At 37.2% G+C, this 12,417-nt stretch overlaps 1 protein-coding gene, 1 long non-coding RNA gene and 1 other non-coding gene across 3 annotated transcripts in view; 2 read left to right on the forward strand and 1 right to left on the reverse strand.

Annotated features, from left to right (window-relative positions):
* The window catches only part of LOC139962103 (uncharacterized), a 41,921-nt gene that overhangs the window by 25,460 nt on the left and 4,044 nt on the right, over nt 1–12,417 (reverse strand). The gene's annotated exons all lie outside the window — the stretch shown is intronic.
* On the forward strand, nt 430–5,003 carry LOC139961603 (uncharacterized). Its single transcript, XR_011790922.1, has 3 exons — nt 430–2,405; nt 2,712–2,881; nt 3,287–5,003. It is a non-coding gene; the product is annotated as an uncharacterized lncRNA (long non-coding RNA).
* On the forward strand, nt 10,369–10,450 carry Trnas-gcu (transfer RNA serine (anticodon GCU)). The gene has a single exon. It is a non-coding gene; the product is annotated as a tRNA-Ser (tRNA).

Here is a 12,417-nt window from a genome sequence, read left to right on the forward strand (position 1 = left end):
ATACAGAATTAAATCATGATTAAATTAACCAGGAATTGACTAACAAAAGAGTGAAATAAATTACTTTGGGGATACCAGCCGGACTACTTCCTTTTGCCAGATATAGATATAAAAATAGAGACAAAGTAAAGGTTTTTTTAACCAAAACTAGACCGACTTGATGTACCAAGTCCATATACAGATTCCCCAAGCTTGACATGGCTTCCTGTCTAACAAAGACTGACCATAAGTAACAAATTAATTCTGATTGACCCATTGACAGGCGGAATTAGGACAACGTTTTGTAAATTTACTGTATTCAAACAAAAATACATTTCCCGGCATGCATTGTACCAGATTCATGATCACTTTTTATCTATTTTCAATATTAATTTTGTACAAAGCACAAAACTGTTCCCATTCACGTGAAAACTGATTATGAAGGTACACTGTAAAAAATGTCTGTGATATAACAGCTTTACGCCGTTCATCTACTAAACTTAATCATGTTGTTAAAAAAAATTGTTGTCCATTTACAAAATGTATTGTAACAACATTTTCTGTATATGGGAACAAAATCTTCATAACAATACATCAACTGCTGTGTCGGAACAAAAGCATCAGGCTCGATCCAAGTTTTCATTATGCGGTCGAAGTGACCGCGAAAACGTTACACCAAATCTTGCATCATAAAACGATAATCGTATTTTATACGTTGTTGGAATGATAGAAAGTAGCATATACGTTTAGTCTTACGCAATCAACGAGTTTTTTGCGAAATAGTAAAGTTAACAACTGTGTCGCAAAGTTGAAGATGACCTTTGTACACTACTTACAGTTGAATGACGCTGGGCGCGCGCACCGAAGGTCCGAAACCGCTGTAATTACGGTAAGTTATGATTTCAAAGCTTTTTAGTCCTTTTTAACCTAACATGAGTGCAACTATAGTGAATTGAGTCATATGAAACTGTTACTTTTTACGTAAGCATTTATTAAACGTTCGTTTGTTGGTTTGTTTGTTTTGAAATAAGCGGCAAAGCAAGTAGGCTAGGCCGACAGAACAGCTCTCTGACATGTCGGTCCATTGTGTGCATACTAGCACAAGATGCTATGGCAGTTCTTTGTTAGGCGAGCATATACAATCGCTTACTTCTAGCATATCGTCGTAGCTGTTTTGACAGTCATACCAAACCTAAGCTTACATTCATTCTTTCGCGGTATCGTTTCTATTGGCTATGATATAACGCAGCCTAGACACTGGTCACCAATCAGTATCTATTCTTTACTATATAACATAGATTCTCTCAGGAAACTTCTTGATATCACTTTTACTGTTTAGTTTGAAGCCCCCGATCGGCTTACACTAAATCTTGGGGGAGTCGTGCAGTCCCGTCCTGAATCTTGGGGGAGTCGTGCAGTCCCCTATGGCACGCCAAATGTTAAAATTCAGAAATGAACAATCTAGGCTAGGTTTCTGGTTAACAAACTCTGGTCTATCACTAAAATAGATCATCGATCAATAAAATTGTTTTTTTTTTGTCTGATAAATCATGTTTTTCCAGTGATAAATCAGAATTTTACCAATACAACTTGTTTTGTTTTCTCGCTGAATTTTGAAAACTAATTATTGGTCGGTAAAACCATTTGTTATTCCTTGTTCAATTCTGAAGGATGCTACTGCATGCAATGGGGAAACCCTGTATGTACTATGTGCCTGTCATTTGATGCCTTGGCGTATAAACACGATATCACAAGAACCAAAGATGTTTGAACTCAAAATTTAGTATTTATAGGTATGTTTGAGTGGGAGAGGGCTTAGGTGGAAGTTAACTATACAAAAAATTCCTGAAGGAAATTTCTTTGTAAAGGGGAATTGTGATTATTGCGAGCTAGAAAAAAATTACAGGCAAAGTCTACCTCCTAGCCCTCCTCCCCCCCCCCCCCCCACCCATCCAGAACTGTGCCTGAGCTGCTAATTGCCCCTAGCCTACTTTAAGTATCATGAACAGTTGATGTATGCACTGTTGTATGCTATACTAACCCGATCTTAGCATGAATGTGTTGATTGTGGGTGTTATGAATTATGCCAAACTGTAACCTACTTACAGTATTAACTGATATGATTTGTCATCTGTCAATATATATGTAACCAAAAGTGTTTGATTGTTTTCCTTTCATAGGATTGGCTTCAGCTAAACCTGAGATGGAATAGTCAGGGGCACCGGATTTGTAATGTATTGTTGGAGAGCCTGACCCATTTCCGAAAGGTTTTAATTTCCATATGTTTTTACTCTCTTGCAGATGGTTACTTGTTCATGTGGTGTTCACTCTGATACTGCAGCTAGAAAGATGTGTCACTACAGGCTTCATCAAAATCAACCAAATTTTCATTTACGTGTCCTGAAGAAAAGTGCAACAGAATTTTTGTAAGTTATTCAGCTTTGAAAAGTCACTTCTATCGTGACCATAGAGAAGATGGTATTGAAACACTCATTTTATCTCTATCCTAAGACTATGATTGGTCTCACATATCTATGCACTAGATCATCAGGTTTTGACTTTTTTTGTAGTAAAGTGCATCACCGTGACCACTGGATTCATCCAGAGTGCAAGAGTTTCACTTGCAGGCTACTCTTACATAATTTCTGAATGAAATTGCTTTTAAAATTATAATCCATGGATCTTTATACTTTAAGATATTAATAAAAAATGCTTTTATTTTTATGTAACAGGTTGCAATCCATTTCTTAGAAACAGAATGGCAATAACAGTTGATCGGGAACCTCTGCTGTATCCTACATCCATTATTGCTGTGTTGAAGATGTTGTTCATGAGCTACTATGTGTTCAACATATGCTATCCCATAGCTTGAGGTTCAAGCAACCATGGAATACATACAGAGGTACAGTTTAAACCTAGTTTCTTGACAGATTAACAAAGGAGGTGCATTCAAACTACAGTCCTCCATCTTGTTGAGATCATGCAAGAAGAACTGCAAAGCAAGTTTGTTCAGTAATAGCTTTATGTCAGTGTCAATGCCAACAAATGTTGTGCAACATTAAATGTTTTCATTAAACTACTAGTGCACCTGTCACGGCATGCAAATAACAACAGTTTATATATAATAAAATGGATACAAACTTTTACTTATATATATATATTTATATATAACTTTTATGTGAAGTTTAACTAATTTTGGGGATACTATTACCAAAATTGAATAAATTTAGTGTTTAAGCACTAGGATGTTTTTGGTAAACAAGGATAGATTGGACTCATGAAACTTTTTTCAAATTATTCCCTACAGAATACTGTTCGAGATTGATCCAGGGAGAGGGTCTAGGGCAAAGAAATCTTACAGATGGTGTATAAATCCGAAAGTAACTTCTCTTTGTGAGCGGATGAAGGAAAGTAGAGAGTGAGATATGCAGTGAATGTGGCCAAAAGTATTAAGCTACTTGAGCTAACTGCATTTAATTTTGTTTTGTTTAATGCTGTATACTTTTTGTTAAATGATACCTCCATTTCAAAAGCGCTGAATCTGTGAACTATTCTGCTATAAATCACTAAATTTTACAGATTCATGTTACAATGTAACTTAAAGTTGATTTTTAAAATACTTAATAAACAATAAGGTAATCTGCTTGCTTCAGAAGTCTTTTAACCAAACATTGTATTTTCTTAAATACAAAATATGATTCTGTACAGAACAACCTCGTAGCTTTTTCAGTACAAGTTGGATGTAATTATATAAAAATATCCCAAATTTGAGCACTGTCAAGTAGATTTTCTGATTGTTCTTTATATTGGAAAGGGTTCATTTTACCAAAAAAATATCCCAGTGTGCCTGAGCATTTCAATGGAAGTTTCATCACTTTGACATTGACCATCAATCTAACTGTTTTCTTTTTTCTTTCTATTGATTTGGGAGTTGTTCTGATAGCAGTAAAACTCATTTCCAAGGGTAGCAACTGTACTCATTCGAAACAAAGTATTTTTACTAGAAGAAATCCTTTTAATTCTAAGCATATAAATAGTATTTGAGTTTCACACTGTTAATAGCTTTTTGTTTCAGGTTCAGTTTCAATGCAACTTAAGTGGTTTCCAGGTTCATGTTATTGTTTTGTTTCTTTTTTCTTTAGTATGTCATAGAGTAGTATTTTTTAGTCGTTGCTCTTTCATTCTAGACACTATCTCTTTGTAAGAGTGCTAAGTACAATGGACAGCAGTATCCTTGGTAGGTTCATAAGGTAAATTGACCCCCTGCTATTCAGCATTTTTCAATCTTGCTTAAATAGTATTTTACCTTTGGGAGTCTAATATCATCAGGAAAGTCCAGATTAATATGCTGAAATAGTTTAGTAGTAGTATGATAATATCACTGTTTTTCAACGCACTGGTAGACAAATTCACACTTTATCCCTGTTTTGGAATGATATCTAAACTGTTCATGTTAGTGTGATATATTGTTACATTGTTGTTTGCAGTGCTAATTCCACATTTGCTGTTTATGATATTCTAAAAGTCTAAAACACCTGTCAAGATTGCATGTTGGTAAATAAAGATATGTGTGTTTGGTAAATTTGACTCTCTCAATGTGTTCCTCTTGGTATAACGTTTATTTTTTCATCTAAATCTCTTTCATGTACAACAAATTCCTCTCCACAAAGGATTCGCCTAGGATCACAAATTACTTTACCAACATATAGCAGCTTCATTTGAATACATAATTTTTACTTTCAACCACAACTTTTTACTGTGTATACAAACTGTTATTTGTTAAATTAACGGAAACATTCTGTCTAGAAACGAAAAAAGTTCGACCAATATACAAAAAGTATTTTGAATGTTACATCACCTTTTCCATGTTACCACATAAAATTCTACCTGAATAAATAGAAATGAATCTGTTCCTACACAAACCGTAGTTGTGCATTTACAGTTGCTGTTGTACACTGATGAAAAAACAGATGGAAACTAATTGACAGCTTTTCTTTTGTAAATATACAGAGAAATTTTTTACAGTGTAAATATCTCTTTGAATGTTGGGTAGTCGTATAAAGGTCAAGGTCATTTATAGATTTAATTACATCCATTTCCGATAAATCTTTTAACTTTCATGTCATATGTATCACTTCCCGTAGGTCTGTGAAGAGGACATTGAATAAAGGCACGTTTTAGGTCGTGAATAAGGTTGTAGTCTTTCGTTCCTCCTTAAACCTACCCAGTGACGGACTGGGTCTTAAAACCTGCCCGGGCATTTTCCACCTAGACCGGCCCATTATTCATTGATATGCTACTTACATAGTGATCGCCGTCCTGGGGGAGAGGTCTAAGGGGAGAGGGTGTCCCCCTCCCCACTGAGAGTTTTTTGGAGTTAAGGACTGCCTAGATGCAAAATGGTGCTATATTTCTCAATTTTGTAGGTTACAATAATCCTTTAAAAATGACCGAAAATAATTTCCAGAAGCAACACTTGATTAAACTGAGGAAAGTCAAAAACGTAAACAAAAGTACACAAAAATATGTGTTTTAGACTGGATTTTATTTAGTTTTTCAAGCATTTTGTGACAACATGCTTGAAAAATATGGGGAAAAAAACTAAATCAAATCCATTAGCACGGACGGGTTGCCCATAGCACGGCTTTTTGTTACGAACAAACAGACTAACTAACATGTTGATTTCAATCCCACAGTTAAAAATATATTTATACACAGCCCGTCTGTATTCTTTCAACTACTGTGAAAATGGGCTGTAATTTTTACCAGGCTCCCCAGCCCACCGGCCCACAGGGCATTGCCCAAATGCCCGTGTGGCCAGTCCGCCACTGAACCTACCCCCACCACACCATACCAAATACCCCCTTCCTCACTCACTCACTCCATTCTTCCACCGGCATCCTTGTTGAATTGTCTAACGAGTCACAACAAATTCTCTCATGTAAAATTGTTTTCCCTTCTTTAATACGAAGAACCTATTGGCATCATTTCTCACCCTTAAAAATACAAGCTGTTGTCAGAAAGAAACATTTGGCGCCAAAATGATATGATGATATCAGTTCAAATCTTGTCATCGCTAGAGATTCTCTCATCAGCTGTCCTATATCTTCAACATGCAAGCATCCGCATGGAACGCCGAAAGAAGGTGTTAATAGCACCATCAAAGGGTCAAATACATGATTACTTAAAATAGCACTGAAAAAGAACCCCTGAACTAATTCCAAATACAGGACATGGCTTAATAGCTTCAAATGTAATGTACGTTCAAATTCAAATTCCATTTATTTCTCAAATGCAAGTCGTAACACTATCACAATAGAGGGAGACATAGAGAGCGCGATAAAACATTGCATGCGAATTACCTATACCACCACCAAGGTGAGAATAAATAAATTAACATATATGTAGCCCATATGGGTAAATTTTATACATAAAGTCCAAAAAAGAAGAATAAGAAAGATTGATGTGCTCTATGCGACAATTTGGAAGGAATTGCCTGCTAAGAAGGTGGGATTTACGTTTATTTTGAAACGCTTAAAGAGACAGAGTTTTCTTTTTTGTAACGCGAAATCCAATTTGCCAGTCAGAGGTGGTAGTGTTTTGCAGGTGCGTATCCAGGGGGGGGCGTTGGGGGCGCGCGCCCCCCGGGTAAGGAAAAGAGGAGAGAAAAAAAGAGAAGAAAAAAGGGAAAAGGAGGGGGAAAAAAGAAAAGGAGGAGAGGAAGGAAGGGAAAAGAAAAAGAAAAAAAGGGGAAAAAGGAGAAAGGAGGGAGTAGAAGATAGCCAAGACCTCGGGAAGAGAAAGAGGAACAGTCATAGTTAAAGCGCTGATCCCTATTATATACACAGGTAGCCAGTGACAGATCAAGGATTACGGAAGGGGTGTGCGCCTCACCCTACCCCTTACATCGACAACTCCATTTTTGACGTATCCATTTTTCCTCTCTCACTAATGTATCTATATAAATACTATATATGGTCTATCATAACGCGTGTGTGTGTATGGACGCCTTAAACAATTGTAGAATTGTGCTATATGGAACCAACTGTGGCTGGTCTTGAACTCGACCGAGTCGTCGGGGAACATTTCGGGAAGGGGGCGACCGCCCCCCCCCCCCCCGAGCAAATTTTCTTTATGACATCGCTAGTAATTTCAAAATAGACAATGCTTAGATGCAACTTACAAGGCCTGGGAAGTGTCATTTCCAACGATCTGGGAGGCATTTTCGGCCAAAATTTTTCTTGTACGCTTCGCGCCAACTCATGGTGGCGCTTCGCTTATATAGTTTGCCTACAGGCAATTACTCGCTACACGCCTGTTCGAATTTGTAAAGCAAAGAGCAGATATAACATCATATCAGTGAGCATTGAAATGCATTTTCCACGATGAATAGCCTCAAAAACTGTCTATGTGTGTAGTCAAAGGCGTAGGAGCCCAATTGGATTTGGGGCTGTAATGACTTGCCCGAAAAAAAAAGCCAAAATTTTTCGCGCGCAAAGCGCGCGTTCAACATATCGATGCCAATATCATATAAGCAAACATCGGTCATTATATCAAATGGCATTGTGTACCGCACGGTCCGTCAAAGTTGCACAGTATACCGCCAAATGCTAATGTAAACAACCAAATATCTTATGTAGATGGAGAAAAACCATACAGATCCATTTATGTCAAAACTCTCTTTTACAGTAGTAATGTCGGCCAAGCTTACAACTTTATTTTAATTACCACGGAGATCATTTTTAAGCTATTCATTGCTATTTATTTTTCTTTCAGTAGGTGTCCGAAAAAATTTGGAAAAAATTGGGTTGCGGGGGGGGGGGGGGCTACAGCCCCCGCCTCCTACGGGACCTACGCCTATGTGTGTAGTGTTCGCTTTCGATATACCTGATATCGGAAATATCTCCTATTTTTCTGTTCCTTCAACCAAGTTTTACAATAGCCATTATAAGAGGTTGCAATATTTCTACACCAATAAATTAACTCTGTCGGAATTTTCCAAAATTTCCTCACCAACATTATTCATCATACTTTCCTCTACTCGTGCAATATTTTCTATATTTGTTATCCATAGATTGAATTTTGTGCAACATTATGGGTATGTTTTCAAGTGATTTTATTCACGAGAAATGGGAATTTTCAAATTCTCAACAAATAATGGGCTTAAAACCTTCAAAAGTGGGGCTTTCGGATATTCTGGGCCGTGACGTAGAATCACCTACAAAAGCAATCATCCATAGGACATGCAATCAGGTCGAACATGATGTGTGACTGCTGACAATCTTCAAAAAGGTTATGGATGGAAAAAAAACTTTTGGGAAATACTTGCTTCTCAGGCAAAAGTGTACATCTGGTTGCTCATTTTCAAGCCCGAGAAGTGCCATTTCCGGTGATCTGGGGGGTATCAAAACCAGAAATTTTCTTGTACGCTGCGCGCCAACTGATGGTGGCGCTCCGCTTAGATAGTAATTCGCGCCCCCCGGGTTAGAAAATCCTGGATACGCGCCTGTTTTGTGTTAGAGTATAGACGACCGGCAGTGAAAAACCTGTTATTGTTACGGGTTGTTATACTGGCGACTGGGCTCTATAAAATATGGGGGAACTTGGGGTGGGGGGGGGGGGGGGGTAATGGGTCTATAACAAGTTGCAATATTTGAACCGAATCAATCTACACATTTTTAACCCTTTTCCTTTAAACGACGTATCAACTGTAAAAAATCGAATTTTAAGAATTCCAAGGTGTCGTTCAATTAGGTTGCTAACCCCTGATAAACTATTCCATTTCAATTCATGTTGAAGATCTTCAAACCACAGTTGGTGTAGTCGGAAAACCTAACGGTGACCCCATCAATTCAACATTTTTTTTTCTTCGGAATTTCCTGTCATAAAAAAAAACTTAAAGTCGGTCAGGTTCATATAATCAATTTCCGTCATTTTTCATGGTTTTTTGCCAAACTGTCACTCACATCCAATATGTAATAAGAAGACAGGCAAATAATAATATTTGGCATGTAATCGTTTACTTCAATGGTTATTTCAAATAATCCATCCAATAATGAAGGCTAACTTCCCTTTTCCCTTTCCTTGTTGATTGATATATCACTATGGAAACAGCTTTTCCAAATTTTAGATTAAAGCAAATTCAACAAAGCTGAGGTGACCATATCGATCAACAGAATCTCCAAGCCAAAAGTTAAGAGACACAATGTATTATTATCATTATCATTTTTTTTTCTTTCTTTGAATATTTCATTAGCTTATCAGTGTAAATTTGTTAAGGTCACAGCTTGACCTACATATATGACTTTCTTTGCAAGCAGCATTTTATAATCGACACATTAAACCATGGTGTATAATCCAGAGTATGTATCATATGCTATAGTTTAACAGAATTAAATTAATCTTGGGAATATATTGTCGAATCGATGATTAAAATGTTTAAAAAAAAAACAGGTCAACCGAAGGTTAAACTTACGGGACACATCACTGACCGAAACCAGCAATAAACTATTACGGTACTAATACCGGGCCGGATTTAGCTCTATGGGGGGGGGGGGGTGTGGGGGGTTATGGTTGGCAACCATAGGTTAGTCGTCAGTGGGGAAGGGCCTTTCCGCATAGTTAATTAATAAAATATATAAACTAATATCCGTTAGAGATATATAAATTCCACGAAAATGATCACTTCACAATAATATTAAACTTTAATCTGCTAGGCATAACTGCTTTGTGAGCACTATTGTATAACGCCCACGAGCGCCGGTGTTTGGTATTTTTGTACAGTAGGCTAGAATTAATTTTCACGGAAACCCATCTCTGATATTCGGATCGCGATGAGAGTGACATTGTGGCCATTGTTATAATTATGAAGGTTCCTACAGGTGGGGTGTGGGGATCAGGGCCCACGGCCCTACATGTGGGGGCGTGGGTCATGGCCCAGCTGGTGGACACCCTAAATCATCACTGAACATCATTAAATGGAGGTACGTCTATCAACGCATCATTAGTTTAAATAAGTCTGCAAATGAGCAGGTCCGTTATAGATTTAAACTGCAAATGGCTATACTCAGGTTACACCCCGCTAATCCTCACTTCCCTCGACCAATCCCCTTCCCATTTCTATTTCTGGATTTGTACTCATAACAAAGAATGTCAAAAGGTTTTGTATAAAACAATATGATCACGGATACCTATTTCAAGATGGGAGTATTTATATCAACTTATTGACTTAATTACGTGATCTTATTTACATTAGGATGAATTCATTGATTTGATGTTTGTGTTTGCTTGAACAGCTGTCCAGGTCTCCATAGCAATAATTGTAGAACTTGTCAAAGGTAATGAATATCCCTTATTTATTCAGTTTATTGATTTCCTAAGAACACGTGGGACGAGGTGGCCGAGTGGTTAAGGCGATGGACTGCTAATCCATTGTGCTCTGCACGCGTGGGTTCGAATCCCATCCTCGTCGAGAATTCTTTTTCTTTAGAAGTAATTTTAATTGTTTTTATGTATAGGTATGGTAGAAATGTAACCGTTAACCACAGAGCACCTACTTCTTGCAAGAGGCCAGACCGTAATCGAGCCGGAACACTGGGACCGTTCCTCTCTGTGCCAACTACTGGCCCCTCTCCCTTCTATGCCTCCATACACGATGTGTACAAATTCTTAACAAGTTACAGGATACGAGTATTGTGTGCTCCATAAATGCTGCCCCCCCCCCCCCCAACTCACTCAAGATTCCTAGATAGTGGCATTGAATCATGAAAATTAATTTCCACCGTCGTTCTGTCTTACATGGCAAAGTTAGATGTAAAAATGTAATAAACAGATTATTCTAATGCAAAGTATCAGTGCAGGTTGCATTTTCAATACCTTTTCAATGTTATGGATAAATTAACCTTTGACTATGAAAGGCTTAGTAGTACCTTGGCTTTCGACAGTATAGGCCCTAATGCTAAGTTTCTGTTTAGGCTAGTGTAGTCAGTTGCATGTTAGTTAGATGAAACAAGCATATCAATCGCAAAGTAGAGTCTTGTTTTAAAACAAAAAAGAAACTTGCTTAGTATCTATGATATTAACAATATCTAATGCCATGAAGGATTTTGCTCATTTCTGATAACATTAATGACATTTAAATGATTAACCAGAACTGAAACTAATAAAAAAAAGTCATTATGTTTTTCCATTATCAACGTTGAAAGCTCTCTGCAGATGAAATATCATCATTTAAGTTCATTTTCCTTTCAAATGTTCGCTTATTTCATATGAATTATGTGATGTTCGTGTTACGGTTCTGTCTTGCTTTTCGAGTTTTTTTTTATAGTTTTGTTTGGGGTGGGGGGGGGGAGGGGACATACACCACTTTTTAATCTTACACAAACAATTTTCGTCTTTATGCACCCATTTCACGTCTTAAATTTGTTGTCTTTTAGGCTAGGATACTCCCATCAGACCCCCTACATAGGAAGTCGGTTTCAACGATCCCATGGTCACCATTTATATAAAATCCTGGATCCGTCCATGGGTTTTGTTGATTTCATTACGACCAACTGAAAGCATTAGTATGTTTCGTGTTTTGTTTAGATTGATATCTGCAGCTCATTCATCATATAACAGCTCTATGAACTTTCATTATTATGGGTTTATACGGCATTTTACAGAAAAATATCAAATTTATCCAAAAAGAGTGAATAATATAATCCCGTGTTTTAATATAATCCCGAGGATCTTATTCATTATCTTATATTGAGCATCTTCACTGTTTTATTATCCGGATAAAATATCCAACAGCAAATTCTCCATAATGTATACACATGCAAATCTTCGACACAAGTTACTTGATCAATGAAGTTATATAATGTTTGTTAAAGAAAGTCTGAAATAAAAATGACTGCAACTTCCGGATTGTTGATTTATGTTTTATGTAATTGGTTATGACATGCAAAGGAAGCGTGATCATTACATGTAGGTCACGTGTCTGCTTGGTTATAGGATACTAGGGAGGCTAGCGTAGACGGATTGTCAACGAAGTCACGCTTTCCAGCATGTGTGTATTTATATATACACTTAGCAACCGTTATTCACGGTTCGTTCTATATAGTATAAGTGCTGAGTGCTAAGGACAATTCATTGTATAATTAAAGCTCTTTAATCTGCCTTAGCCTCCAAATACTGAATGCTAAATTTGATCAAAGTAAACCTACCTCAAGGGGAGGGATGCCGACATATGAGGTTTGAGATGAGGCGAAGGGGGGGGGGGGGGAATTATGGGGAGTTTTCGTGTAACAGTAAAACGGTTGCTTATATACGTTTGGTCATAAATCATCGTATTTTGTACCAAATATGTAAACAACAATGTTATACTTAAACAGTGAGACAGAAGATATACGAAAGACAGCCTAGATACATACACACGCACATACACGCACTCAAACA

The sequence above is a fragment of the Apostichopus japonicus genome, chromosome 20 (genome assembly GCF_037975245.1).
Source record: "Apostichopus japonicus isolate 1M-3 chromosome 20, ASM3797524v1, whole genome shotgun sequence".
Classification (NCBI taxonomy): Eukaryota; Metazoa; Echinodermata; class Holothuroidea; order Aspidochirotida; family Stichopodidae; genus Apostichopus; species Apostichopus japonicus.